The following is a 13,764-nucleotide window of genomic DNA, read 5'->3' on the forward strand; positions in this document are numbered from 1 at the left end:
CCTCCAGGAAACTTCTTCTGCTCTATTTGGATCACAGAAAGTGAGAGCAGGTGGATAACTTGTGCTCGCTGCCCTGAGGGAAGGGGTGTCATATGGAAGCCTAAAGTGACAGGTCCTTGGGGCACTTGGGTCCTTGGGGTGGAAAATGAACACCAAAAGTTTTTCCACTAATACAGATAGCCAGGAGGCGAAAGCAATTTGGGGTTTAGAAAAGGCCCCTCTTCCCGGTTTCACAACACTCATTTTGTCTGAGAATTTTTTTTCCGGCCTCCTCACTCACATTACCCCCGACAGCAACAACAACCTCCTTCACCCTCCACCCCCAAATCCTCCCTTCTAACTCTGCTCTTGAAAGGCCGCAAAGGTAGGGATTCCCACCTGCTTTAAAGTCACCTCTTCTGTCCCACAGTACGATGACAGAGTGTGGTGGCCTCGTCTCCCTCACCTTCCATTCACAAAGCCATACAGGGAAGCACACTATGAAAGTTGTATCTTCACCTAAATCGTATTTGCAGGCCTTTTCTCTCTGCTGAGGTTGGCAGGAGGAGTTGGCCAACCGACGTGATGTTCGACATCACTCATCATCAGGGAGATGCAAATCAAACCCACAGTGAGATACCACCTCACCCCGGTCAGAAGGGCTGAAATAAAAAACACAAGAAATAGGGGTTCCTGGGTGGCTCAGTCGGTTGAATGTACGACTTCGGCTCAGGTCTTGATCCCGCGGTTCGTGAGTTTGAGCCCCACCTTGGGCTCTGTGACTGTGTGACTTAAAGGATATGCCACTGAAAGAAGACTGTACACTCTGAGACAAAAATACATCAGAGTTTTGCCTTAAGAAACCTGTTCTTTTGGTAAATAACATCACGATAAAGCAATTTCTGCAGGAATCCTTTCAACGTTGTCCAACAGAACCTTCGGCAATGATGGAAGTTTTCTTTATTTTCGTTGCCCAGTATGATACCCAGTAGCCACTTGTGGCCATTGAGAACTTGAATTGCGGCAAGTACGACTGAGGACTTGTGTTTTTTAATTTTAGTTTTTTTTTTTTTTTTTTTTTTTTTTTTTTAAATTACCTGCTGAGCTTTTAAATTTTTTTTTTTTTAACGTTTATTTATTTTTGGGACAGAGAGAGACAGAGCATGAATGGGGGAGGGGCAGAGAGAGAGGGAGACACAGAATTGGAAACAGGCTCCAGGCTCTGAGCCATCAGCCCAGAGCCCGACGCGGGGCTCGAACTCCCGGACCGCGAGATCGTGACCTGGCTGAAGTCGGATGCTTAACCGACTGCGCCACCCAGGCGCCCCTAATTTTAGTTTTAATGATTTTAAATTTAAATGGCCACACAGGGCTCGTGGCTACTCTATTGAACAGTGCAGGACTAGAGGTCAAGACATATCCTATTCCTTGCTCCATTTTTTAAAAACTAGTCTTAAGTATATCTAACTTCAAACACATCCTCCAGAAATTCTTTTAGTATTATCAGCAATGGGGAAAGAAGGAAGCAAACATCGGATTAAGCATCCGCTAGGCACCAAGATTGGGAAAGGTGCCTTTACACACGAACCTCATCTGTGCTTGGTTGAAACCTTACAACTCTGCTATAAATGATATTATTCCCATTTTATAGCTGAGGAAGCTGAAAGTGATGAATTTCAATAAATGGTCTAAAGCCACTAGATGAATATCTGGCAGAAATGGAATCTGAGTCTTTGGATCCTGTCCAATAGTCTTTCCATTTTAAATAAGTGGTCTTATTCCCACTGCTGTCCCCATTCCACAGAGAGGGAAAACGGGTCATTAATTACAAAAGAAAGTCCAACAATGAGTGGTAACCACAGAGGTTTGTGGTCTTTAGCTACAAGTTTCTATCAGATCCAAGCGCACGTTGGAATACCCAATGAACTTGTACTTCTTGGTACCAACAGTGGGGCAGGCAGATCTGGAATGATAGATTCAAAGTCACCCTTATTGCAACGGAAAGATGTTTGAGACCCACAAGGAGCAGGTTGACGTGTTTATTAGGCAAAAGCTGCGTCCAGAACAAGAAATTGGAGATGTTTCCAAACGAAATGGTGTAAGAGTCAGGGAGAAAGCACCCTTCATCCAAAATAGCTCAGAACCTTGACTCTGGGAGAAAGGAGAATTACCAAGGTTTGGGCAAGTTGTTAGAGGTATTTTTTCTCTTCCCAGGCTACAGCCAGGACCCCTGGCTCCAGCACCAATTGGAGGGTAGTGAGGAGAAAGCTTTTCCCTGCTGGTAGCCATCCACCCAGAAGTTTCCTAGAAGGTGATGTTGATTGTAATTAGAGCCTCTTCTCCGGGAGGGTGGGGGTTGTCTCAATTCCCAGTCCTGCAAATGCAGCTGGTGGCTGGGAAGTTGCCGCCTGGCACTCTCTCCAGAGACAGTCTCAGCTGCTCTTCTCGTCTAGAATCATCACTTGGTTTAGTTTCCCAGGGAAGGGGTTTTGAGGGTGGGGCAGGAGGGAAGATGGGGGCGTTTGGCCCTGGAAGGAGGCAATGACCATCACGCAGGCAGCTTTTCACAGCGTGTGTCTGCCCCTGCCCTGGCAGCAGACTTCAGTTACTCCCTCGTCCCTTGCTGGCTGTTCACTTTCTACACCAATGAGCTCTGAGGTGACAAGTTCAATTCCCAGCTCTGTCAAACCTGCATTTTCTTCCCTGACCTACTTTTCCCACTCTGCAGTGTTTGGAACAATGCCTCTCTCTGTTCCCTGTTTAGACCCATCTTTTGCCGGAGCTGGTGCAGAAGCCCAGGCCTTTGCCAGGCTTTTTGCCTTGAATCCCTGACAAGTGTTGATGGGAAAAGAAAAAAAAAAGAAGAAGGAAAAAAATCCTCTCATAAAACAGAGTTCAGCTCTCTCACAGATGCCCAGATTCTGGAGGGAGTAAATGCTCCTGTTGGTAAGGAAAGAAATCAAAAGGTCCTGCTTCTCTATTCACACCTCTCCCCCCTTGCCCTCCCCCGCACCCCAGCCTCCCAGGCACAGTGAGAAGCAGCTGAGGCAATGCCAAGAGCACTCCTGACCCCATGAACATCAAAAAAGCTGCTGCTGCGTTTACTGGCTCTAACTGAGGCAGGGTCCAAGACTGCTCTCCTCCACACGCCCAGAGAACTCCCCCTTGGGTGAGCGGCTCCTGAAAGGAACCCTGGGCAGCCTCCCTCAAAGGCTCTTGGGTACCATCTATGGCTCTGACACCGCCAAAAGATTTCTCAGGCTTTATAGCCACAAGTTTGCTATAAAGAGAGCAGTGTGACCAGGGACCCCGTGAGGTAGCACATGTGAAGATTCTTCAAGATCTGTACAGCAAACGTCAGATCTGCAAATACGTGTAGGCTAATCTAACCCTGGAAGAGGTGAGTGGTAGAGAATAGTAGTTAAAGCATAGCCATCCTTTGCCTACTGATTGCTTTCTACCAAGATTGCTCTGTGTGTTTTCATATGTACTGAATGCCTGCTTGTCCTAAGACCCTAGGAGACAAGTATTACATCACCCCCATGTCATAGACGGTGACGTACAGGGCAGAGCATGGCTAGCCAGTGGTCAGGCGAGAGGCTAGGATAGGCGCCCACGGAGGCTGCCCAGAGCCTACACCTCTTCCCTCCAGCCTTGGACTCTGCACCTCCACCCTGCTAACACTACCCTCTTCTGCTCACTCCCTCCCCCACTCTCCGTCTTACACTCCAAGATGGAGACACTGGTGTGTCCTTTCTAGCACCCCAGCATCCCCTTCCTCCCACTCCACCAAAGCCCAGCTAAGACCACTGGGGCTCTGTTCCTCCTCGGGAGCATGAAGCAATGGGCTCCCCTGGAACACCCTCCCTATTTCCGTTATTCCAGAAGTTTTCTCTCCTAAGAGGATCTCCAAATGCCACCTTGGAGACAGCTCTGTGCTGGGCGCAGAAAGGGCTATGCCTGAGCTAACACTCTCGGGGCCCTTCTAGTCTAGGGGTACGTGTCTGGCTAGTCAGCCCTGTTGAGGCAGGTGTCAGAGGACGCATCCTCTTGCCTGCTTGTTCCGCTGCTATGTGATGACACAGAGCTTAGAGCTGCAGGCTCTTTGAACTGTGAGAGAATTTGCCTCTGACATCCTACGGGGAAAAAAACGTGGAAAGAAACGTCCCCAGGAACTTGATCAGCGAGTTACTGTGCCGATCCTGGAGCTGGCAATTTTCAGGTTGTTTGGTGAAAACAAAACCAAACAAAACTTTTGAGTTTATACAATTAACCTACCACTGGTTGGGTTTTCCATTACTTATGGCCCAAGGCAGCCGACTGATAGGGTTACCCAAAAGCAGCCCTCCAGAAAAGGTGCTCAGTGACAACTTGTGCTCCATGTTGGCCACCGCTTGCCCCACCCTGACGTGCACAGCATCGGTTCCCCTCCCCAAGAGTCTCCAGGAAGGATACCCTGGCCATCATCCCGCCTCAGTTCCTGGCCTTTGCAATCCCCACCCCTTCGGCAGGGAAAGCCACTCCCCATATCTTCACGGGGCTGCTTTCTTCCCTTCACCCACCTCAAAATCACCTTGATAGAGACAATCCCTGCCACCCAACCTTGAGTAGCCACCCACGAACTGTGTCTTACGCACTATGTTTCCTTCATAGAACGTCTCGTGCTGTGCAAGTGTCTTCATTGTTTAAAATTTCTGTGCGCCGGACAGCGTGCCCACCTTACTCACCTAGAACATCACCTGGCTCATAGCAAGTGCTCAGACATTGGTGTCCAATCCCTGCTCATCCCCAGCTGTGTTTGTTATGGTGTCTCAGTGGCTCCTTCTCCTCTTCTCCTCCCCACCTCTTCCTCCTTCTCCCCCTTCTCTTCCTCCTCCGTTTCCTTCTTTTTTTTTTTTCTCCTCCCTTTCTTTTTTCTTCTCTTCCTTCTCCTCCTTTGAATCCACCTGACGCCCTTTAGCTTTCCTTGGCGTTACAGATGAGCTCTTTTCCAAATTAACCTCCCCAAATTATTAGAATTGTTGCCCGCGTTCTACCGCTGAAATCCCAATTTGACCATTTCCAGTGAGGCTTGGTTTTTCGGCGATCACTGTAAACTGGGATGCTTTGATGGAATGGCGATGTGGGGATGTTTTTAAGCTTCTTGTGTGCGTTTCACTATATCATCATGGTGGTTTTCAATCTTTCAGACATTTTAATCTATGCTTAATTATGCTCATTCCCAGAGGCTCCTTAAAAGCAAATGACACAATTTTTTTTAATCAAATAAATAATACACGCGAGGCCTGCTAAGACTTGATAGAAGCCTGTCTGATCAGCTAAAGAGGACAATCGGGAGACAGGAGATTGGGAGACTCATCACCCACCCTTCTGGGATTTCCAGCCACTCAAGAAAAATCTTCAGAACCTAGGAAGGGAGGGTCTGTGCTCACCATGTACCCTGACTTCTCCTCTCAGCTGGGATGGAATCTGCTGAACCTGATTGCTCTCGGGGATCAGTTTACTGTTCAGAAGAGTATCTGTGGTTCATCTTCCTTCCAAAACAGGTAATATGGAGCTCATCTGGCTGCTTTGAGAAAAGGAGAAGGAGGTTCCATCATAGGTAGTATGGCCTGTTATAACAAAACACCACAGACTGATAGCTTAAACAACAAACATCTTTTTCTCACAGCTCTGGGAGGGTCCAAGGACACTTCCCAAGAAGTCTGGGGAGTCCAAGATGAAGGCACTAGCAGATTCAGTGTCTGTTGAGAGCCCTCTTCCTGGTTTTCAGATGGCCATCTTCTCATTATGTCCTCCCATGGCCTTCCCTTGATGTGTATGTGGTGGAGGGAGACAGAGCTCTTTTCTGATCTTCATTTTATAAGGGCATTAATCCCATCATGAGGGCCTTACCCTCATGCCTTCATCTAACTCTAATTACTTCCCAAAGGTCTTACTTCCAAATACCATCACCTTGGGGATTAGGGCTTCAAGAGATGAATTTGGGGGTGGACACAAACATTCAGACTCTCCTGCTATTTCATCATAATGACAAGAGTCAGTGTAAGATTAGCATTGGACGTCCCTTTCCCGGGCAATCTGGGACCTCTCAGCTTGTGAAAGGCATCTGCTGATTTAGCCTGTCTAAACCTGCTATGCTCTGCATGTTTCCCTTGTTTTGAGCAGTTTCAGAAGGACTATCAGCTAAGGTTCTTCACCCTTATCTAGCCAAGAGGTTGGCATGGGCCCAAGCTGGGTCAACCTGGATTGCCGTGGAAATTTTAATCGTGAACAGAACAAAGACCTAAACTGAAGATGACCCAAAACCCTGGTAACTTCCCTGAAGACAGTGTCCCTTACTTTCTGCTACCTACATTCCCAGGTGCTCATGCTCTCTGATACTTGGTCTTGGGCTTTGGCTCTTAATAAATGACTACTACATATCCTTCAATTAATTGTATTCCCTTGTGAGTCGCCAGGTTACTATCTGTAACTTAACAATAAAAGGACCCAAACCGCCTGGGGCACCTGAGTGGCTCAGTCAGTTAAGCCTCCGGCTTCCCCTCGGGTCATGATTTCATGGTTCATGAGTTCGAGCTCCACGTCAGGCTCTGTGCTGACAGCTCGGAGCCTGGAGCCTGCTTCAAATTCTGTGTCTCCCTCTCTCTCTGCCCCTCCCCTGCTGATGCTCTCTCTTTCTCCCTCCAGAATAAGTAAACATTAAAAAAAAATTTTAAAGGACCCAAAATTATAGACTTTTGAACAATGAAGCCTGGAGTTCTACACCTGCTCCCACCACTGAGGCCTCAGAATATGTTTATGTTATACACCCTCTACTAACTCTGGTAATCAGTGTGAAAAAGGCCCAAATAATTGAAAGAAAAGGAAAAAAAAAGCCTGGGTCACTCTGTCTCTGGTCGGCCGTGTCATTTTCAAGTAGAAAACAAAAATGGTAGTTGCAAGAAACCAAGGGAAAAGGAGTCTTTAGAAACAAACAAAAAAAAAATCTTATCTGCCTTAAAAGCCATGAATGAAATAAAGGAAACAGTGTTCATAGCACCTGATTCACATGATTACTGTGGGTCAGCCATCAATATGTAGATAGAAGGAAAATAATTGGCATAAGCTCCTTGAAATTTCTGCCTACAGTCTCCCCAAGGAGGCCTTGGGGAGATTCCGACAGCATTTGAACAGCTAGGGCTTAGTAATGAGAACTGACATTCTAGCGTGTAATACAAAAGACACTTCCCTTTTGGAACCAGGAAAAGTACTTTAATCAGCCAAAAAGTTGCGACTGTAAAAAAAAAAAAAAAAAAAGAAAGAAAGAAAAAAGGGAAGAGGATAAAATAACCCCCTCTTTTATTGTTTCTCTACTGTTGCAGGGCCCAGCTCCTACTGACTGTTCAAGCCCCTGTGCTATCTTCTATGCCTACCTCATTAATGCCATTTGCTCATTGCTATGCCAGAAAACCCAGCTGATTAACAGGAAGTCCTGAGCTGAAGGTTGCCTGGGTTTCAAGTCGCTTATGCACACAATTCACACTCCATGTGTTAGGAGCTCCCTCCTTCCCTCAAATCACTCGGTGAGACTGGAGAGTGGGAAATCGGCTTTGAATTGTCTCTGGCTCCTCACTGACCGGTCACACCCCAGGGTGCCCATGGAATATTTGATTAGTTGTAAACTCAAAACAACCATCACAAAGAAAGATAAAAGGTTAAAACCACAAGCAAGGCACCCCAGAGTGAACAGCCTGAGACACTGGAAAAGGTAAGCTGAGAAAATACTCCGACCCCTCGAAGCAGAAGCTAAAGATAAAACAAAGCATGTTCCATGCCCAAGGCAGAAAATTAAAAATTGAGCAGGTTCCATTCTGAGAGGAGTATTGCAAGGTGAGGCCTCCTTCTTCATACCCCACCCCAGCCCCTGTCATCCTCTCTGGAGTCCAGTCTTACCTACTGGCATGCAGTGTCTCCCTTTGTCCCCTCGCTTCTAGCTGAGATGAATACTTTGTTACTAATAAGTGTGCCTACAAGTGTCATCAACAGACAATATTTTCAAGGCAATCATCATAGAAAACTTGAGTGAGGCATCACATCCTGAGGGTTTTGGGTATGCACTTTGGGTATATATAGACTCCTTTGTATAAACGGCCAAACACATCCTTTAACACATTTTCAGAATCTAAAGGCTGGAATATGGCCAAGGTCATGCCCCCTTCCCGAGGGCATCCACAGCAATTTACTGATCCATGTGGCTCCCTTGCCTGACTTGAGATATCTTTGAAAATACATTCAGCTTCAGAGTGCCCTATTTAAAAAAAATGGTAGAAATATGCCATGATGGCATTGTAGTTCAACATCCCCCTCTGCTCAATCCTGTTCTATTATTCCCTCAACGATGGTGATCCCAAGAATACTCCCCCAATAAACTTATTAAAATATTTTTTTTAAGCTGGAGTAGACTGAAGTGGTCTTGGAACCCACCCTCATATTCTGTGACCGTAGAAATCCCCTCTGCGATATCCTTAAGAGAGAATCAAGCGGCCTTCCATGGAAACTTCCCAGTGTTTGGGGTTCTACATTCTCATGCAGGAGTTAAAAGGAGGTGGTGAGACGTTAGGGAAGTCCATCTCTGACACCAAAGTAGACATCAACACTGTAATGTGATAAACAAAGGACCACAAAAAAGAGAACAGCTTAGCTTCTGGAAGGGGCAAAAGGATGATATGTAAAGGTATTAAAATGTGATGGTCCAATAAATATGAGTGTCCAAAATCTAGCCGAGAAAAATCATCAAATGGTACCCTGGCGTCCTTTTCCTTACAAAGTCGAGCTAATAAAGGAATACAGTGGGTCCTTCTGCCAAGAGTGGTATAGAAACAACACAGGGAATTTATGATAAAAGGCCAAGGAAATGGGCAAGAAAAAAGGAGTTGAAAATACAAGGACACTACAGAGAGAACCGTTAAACAAGCGTCATGCCCCTGGCTTATCTCCTTTGCACACTGAGCTCCCAGAGGCTTCCAACAGAGCTCAACACGGTGAAGATTGACACAGAAAGAGTTTGGCTTGTCACATATCTAGAATAGCAGGGAAAAGTAGAAGGAGAGGCTGTGAAAGATGGAGTCAGACAATTTCTAGCAGTCAATCAGGATGTTAATTTTTGCAGTGACTGTCTGCAGATATGGTCCTCAAACTTTGTGATCATGGCCTAAACCACTCTGGGAAATACCAAGATGAGGAATAAGGGAGCTGGTGATGAGTTGGTGTAGGTCTTCTTTACGTGGGAGAGCCTCCATCAAGGAGCTTCAACTGACATTCGAGTCTGGACTGTTAAAGTCCACTTAGAAAGACGGCGTAAGCAGATTTGCATAAGCATGTTACTTGTCCAGGACAAGACAATAGGGAGTGGGACCTCTTCTAGTCTTGACCCAGCAAAAACATTTCCAAACCCTTTGCTGGCTAAACCATTATGTCTGTGGCTGGATTTGACTCCCGGGGTGCCAATTTGCAACCCCCACTCTTAAAGATGGGGACCTTCTGAGATTACCTCAAGCAATCACCTGCTTCTACCACTGTTCACACTCACGGATGGATCAGTCTCCCAGCTATGTTTATGTTTTATTCCATGTCAGAGAGTGGCCTCCCACATACCCCTCTCCTCTTTGCTGCTACCCTCCCTCTCGCCATTTCAGGCTCAGAAAAGTAAGTCAGTGCAACTGCCAAGATGGAGGGGAAGGAATTGACTGAGTGGAAAAAGAAAAGTGTTGAATACCAGTGAGCAAAGCACAAAAGGCAGGGTAAAGACCTCCAAGATTGTTCAGATGCGATAACCCAGTTCTTTATACAAAATCAGACTTCGGCATCTAAAGATAGCTTCCTCCTTCCTTCTTGAGGAAAAGGAAAGCATGAGCATCTATTGAATACCTTAACTCTACCAAGCAAATGCCCAGCACTTTACCCAGAGGGGCCCAGAGAATGTGGGGTGGGCTGGGGTTATGATCTACCCTCTTCCTTGTAGGCCATACAGACTTTGATTCTCAGGCCACCCGCTCAGCTGATTTATGTCATTTAGCAAGACATTATGACTATGACGGAAGGAGCGCAGGAACCAAAGGAACAACCTGTGCATTAAATGTTTGTAACCAATAGTAACACAGAATAAAACTAAGAAAACACAGGCTTCAACTGTGAAAAAGAGGACGAGAAACTTAGTTCTATCCCCAAAGCTCCTAAGCAAGGCTTTGTTTCACCGATGCCGTCTATACGTCGGTTGGTCCTCTGAGGCTCTGATCAAAGGGTCGTCCAGGTACCAAGTGGAGACAAAAGTGGTAGAAAGGCAACAAATTCAAAATCCAAACCAAATAAAGTCACTTCCGATGGGACCACCCAAACCGGAAAGGGAGGGTTTTTTTTTTAAGCAGATAGATTTTCCACATTGTTTCTCATCCCTTTTATAGACAAAGGTTACATGATGAGACCAAGTTTATATGCCAGTTAGTACTGCAGAGGTCAAGGATATCGAGCTTTAACACAGCTTCCATTTCAAACTTCATCTTTTTTTTTTTTTTTAATAATTTTGCCCCATACCTGGGATTATTTGTGCCTCAGCCTCTCCCTCATTTTAACCCCTTCGACCCTAAAACTCTACATTCATTTATTTGACAAACATGTATTAAGCACGTCACGTGTACCAAGCCCTATTTTAGGTGCTGGAGATAAAGTAGAGAGAGGGGTCAGTAGAGAACCAGGTCGATAACCAAGGAGCTTATATTCCAAAGGGAAGATGTTTGGAAGCATTTGTTGGCTAAGAATATCTCCCTTTGTTAAAGTTAATTTTTCCATGCAACTTAAATCACCTTACTCCTTTAGAAAGGAGTTCTTACATAGAAAGAACTTAGACTTTCCTGGGAACCAGATCCAAAGACTTACAGGTTCTAATACAAAACAGTATTATTTTCACCACAGTATTAAAAATAAGAATGCTAATGCAGGTCACAGCCATTGCTTACGCTCACTCAATGACCTCTGCACAACAGCCTACTTCAGAATCTAGAAATGTTTGGAGCATCACTGAGGGGCGCTGAAAGGGAACTAGGGACAGACTGGTGAAAGGAGAAAGGAACAGAAGAGAAAGAATGGAGAGAAACAGCCAGGAAGGAGGAAGATACTAATGAAAAGAGAAATACAGAGGAGGTGGGGCTACAGAATGAAATAGAAAGAGAGCGTGTGCATCAGAGTGACAGGACCCATCGAACGATAGGACCAGGTTGAGGACACAGAGACACCAAATTTAAAGAGGTGCTCATTCTCAAAGTCATGCACGTGCCTAAATATCTTGGTTTCCCTTCCTAATCCCCGCCTTGGCACCCAGGACCCCTTAGTAACCGCATCAGTGCCACTGGTACTCAACGCTGGGCTGTAATAAGTGCAATCGTGTCTCACTTTCTCCCGGTTGGACATAGATGCACAAGAATTGCTGAGACTCAGGTTCTTTCTACCTCTCATGCCATCTCCTTCCTGAAGAGGCTCTCCCTCTTTTCTGTTCAGGGTTGTTGTGCTGTCGAGCTCTTAGGGGATTGCTAGCTGTTTCACAGGGGTAACTTTTGTGTCTCCAACTGATGTTTGAGCAACTGGAGGACAGACGCCACGTCTGTCCACAAGACCAAGGAGAGTGACGGGCACACAGTAGGTTCCAATTAAATGATTAAATGAACGATTGGTTGGTCGGTTAGTGGTGGTGCTGCTGCTCAGCTGTAGAGCTAGAAATGGAGATAATAACCTTTAGCTCATTTTTTGCAGGCCACCCAAGTCACATTTCCCCTAAGCAGCTATAGGTCACACACAACAGGTGTGCGAAGATCTAAGGGTGACACTGAGGAGGTATCAGAGACCCCCCTGGATGACAGTGGAAAAAGAAAGCAAAATACAACACAAGTGTCTGTGTGAAAAGGAGGATGAGACTTGAGTCCACTAAGAAGTGATTATCTTTTGCTTCAATAACAGAATGCCCAGACTGTCATCTCTCCCACTTATGAGGGTGGGGGGCTACTGTGTATGCAGCTGAAATGCAAAAGAACCTAATCTGCAGAGAAAATCCCCAATTTCCATTCTGGGTAGAATATTGTTAGTTGCTATGTTAAGCCCAACACTACAAAGGAACTAAAGTCTTTGGTTCTCTTTGTGCTTATGAACAGCCCCCTAAGCATAAGGGGGGAGTTTAGCCACTGGATAACACCTGTCTGGGGTGTGTTGGTCCTCTACATCAGCCTGGCCCATCGGCAGAGCAAGCGTGATCTGGCCTGTGCAGGTGAGTAGTAGACAATCGTCGATGTTTAGGAAAATCACCGCCAAACACCATTTGCTTGATCTCAGCACCACTTCTGGATCCCTGGATATGCAATCCTTTTTAGGCCAACCTGGTTTGAACAAGATCTCACCAGCGCTTGAGCCTCAGCTGCCCTTGCTCTGGCTTTCCAAACCCTGCATTGCATCTCACGGGCAACACAGCTCTTGCCCCCTGGGACATGCCGTGCGGCTGGTATCCTGACTGAGCCAACCCTGGTGGCCCTGTGAGTGCAGTGACTCAGACACCAGGAAACCACTGACAAAGCAGCAAATAGGAATGGCAGCAATTACAAAATTCTCCACCGCGCTGGAACCAGGTCTGCGTGTGGCTGGCAGATGAGGCCAGGAGACACCCCCATCCCTGCTGGTATTTATGCCAACTGATTTACCTGGAGCCTGAGGGGACCTCAAGGGAGCATGTGATTTCTGTGTACAATCGGGATCCAAACATATGGGCATAGCAGGTGGAATGGGAGGAAGTAGGGAAGGGAAGGCACCCTGAGTCAGTTTGCATGGAGGGAAAGCAGGGCACCCGAGAAAGGCCACACAGTGACGGGAAGAGCCTGGAGTGTAAACCAGATTCAGCAACACGTGCTAAAAATCTGGGAGAAGTCATGCTTCTGACTCAAACTGGTTGCAGGTAGTTGGATGACCCCATCCCAGTTGCTCCACGTGCATGTGCCAGGGAGAGAAAGAATTCAGTGTATGAAATAAACCCTTATTAAACCCTATCATAACCGGGGGCCTATGCAACCCTGCTGTAGGATCTTCTGTAGCTGATCATCACGTGGAAGAAGGGTTCTCCTCTTTTTTGCCAAAGCCTGCCAAGTTGTCAAGGCCTGTGTAGCTGGGGAGTAGTGGATGCCAGGACAGAGGCCAACCAGGTCATTAAGGTCAGAGGCTGGGGCTGATGTGTGGGCCCTGTAAGATACCCCTTAGGCACTCTCAGGACTACACTTTGGTGAAAGGGTGCTGAGGATGGAGAAGAGCTTTGCAAACTTTCATGGAGTTGGTGGAGATGTGAGTACCGAACATAATGGTACCTATTCCTGCTCACTGGCTGGTAAAGCTTGGGGATCTATTCGTTATGCCCACGCACCAAATATCCTAGTCCCTTTTTAAGGGTGTCAGGAGATATCTGATCTACCAGAACCAGTCATGCTTGTTCTGTCCTAGTGATAAGAGGTCAGTAACTAGGGCACCATCAAGGACCTTAGCTTCCATTGGTCCAGAGAAGTGGGCTCTCTCCACGTAGAGAAATAGGAAGCCCTTCCTAATCACTATGCCCACACTGGCCCTTTTGTTCCATCACGAAACCACCTGTGCTATCCAGAGCCTTCCTTTGCTCCAGCAAAGATGACAGAAAGCCTTCACTGTACACAGACATCCAACGTCAGCCCCGTCATCTGCCACATTCCAGTATTATCTATTGTATTCTGTGCATCTCCAGCCAGA

General features: G+C 46.5%; 1 long non-coding RNA gene across 1 annotated transcript in view; it reads right to left on the reverse strand.

The window, feature by feature from the left end:
• The window catches only part of LOC147578643 (uncharacterized), a 40,975-nt gene that overhangs the window by 12,304 nt on the left and 14,907 nt on the right, over positions 1-13,764 (reverse strand). Inside the window, exon 2 of the long non-coding RNA XR_015255477.1 lies at positions 5,412-5,548. This is a non-coding gene — a long non-coding RNA (uncharacterized LOC147578643). The remainder of the gene's footprint in view (positions 1-5,411; positions 5,549-13,764) is intronic.

This window comes from Puma concolor, chromosome C1 (assembly GCF_028749965.1).
Source record: "Puma concolor isolate L17-30 chromosome C1, mPumCon1.1.hap2, whole genome shotgun sequence".
Lineage (NCBI taxonomy): Eukaryota > Metazoa > Chordata > Mammalia > Carnivora > Felidae > Puma > Puma concolor.